The following is a 1,213-nucleotide window of genomic DNA, read 5'->3' as shown; positions in this document are numbered from 1 at the left end:
CCTCCCAGATTCATTCTATGAAGCAAACATATCTATGATACCAAAGCCAGGAAAAGACACCACCAAAATAGAAAACTATAGGCCAATATCTCTCATGAACATTGATGCAAAAATCCTGAATAAAATACTGGCAAATAGAATCCAACGATACATCAAAGAAATAACTCACCATGACCAAGTGGGATTCATAACAGGTAAGCAAGGATGGTTCAACATAATGAAAACAATTAATGTAATTCATCACATTAACAAGGCAAAGAACAAGAACCACATGATCCTATCAATTGATGCAGAAAAAGCCTTTGACAAAATCCAACACCCTTTTCTAATTAAAACACTCAACAAAATAGGATTAGAGGGGAATTTCTTCAACAGAGTAAAAAGTATTAATGAAAACCCAAGAGCCAACATTGTTCTCAACGGAGAGAGGTTAAAGGCATTCCATTCCCTTTAAGAACAGGAACTAGGCAAGGATGCCCACTATCACCTCTCTTATTCAATATTGTTTTGGAAGTCTTAGCGACAGCAATAACGTAAGAGAAGGGAAAAAAGGTATCCAAATTGGCAATGAGGCGGTAAAATTGTCCCTCTATGCGGATGACATGATAGTATACTTAGAAAACCCTAAGGACTCAGCAAGAAAACTATTGGACACAGTGGACCAATTTAGCAAAGTTGCAGGATACAAGATCAACATACAAAAATCAGCTGGATTTTTCTACAGTGACAAAGATAATACAGAGCTGGAACTAAGAAAAACAATACCTTTCACAATAGCTAATCACAAGATTAAATACTTGGGAATAAATTTAACCAGAAGCACAAAGGACCTTTCCAAAGAAAATTACAAAACATTACTACAAGAAATAAAAAGCATTCTTGAGAAGTGGAAGAAGATCCCTTGCTCATGGATAGGAACACTAAATGTTGTGAACATGGCAATACGACCAAAGGCAATTTACACATTTAATGCAATCCCAGTACAAATACCAATCCCATTCTTCAACGACATGGAAAAGGCAATCTCCAATTTCGTGTGGAACGTAAAGAAGCCCCAAATAAACAAAGCACTCCTTAAGAATAGAAGAATTGTAGGAAGTATCTCACTCCCTGATTTCAAATCCTACTTCATTGCCGTAGTGGTAAAGACCACATGATTCTGTTACAATGACAGACACATAGATCAATGGAATAGAATTGAGAATCCGGAGAT

This window comes from Elephantulus edwardii, unplaced genomic scaffold (assembly GCF_000299155.1).
Source record: "Elephantulus edwardii isolate Elephantulus edwardi_28Jun2011 unplaced genomic scaffold, EleEdw1.0 scaffold00249, whole genome shotgun sequence".
In the NCBI taxonomy this organism is placed as follows: Eukaryota; Metazoa; Chordata; class Mammalia; order Macroscelidea; family Macroscelididae; genus Elephantulus; species Elephantulus edwardii.
Note: the sequence above shows the minus strand (reverse complement) of the source record.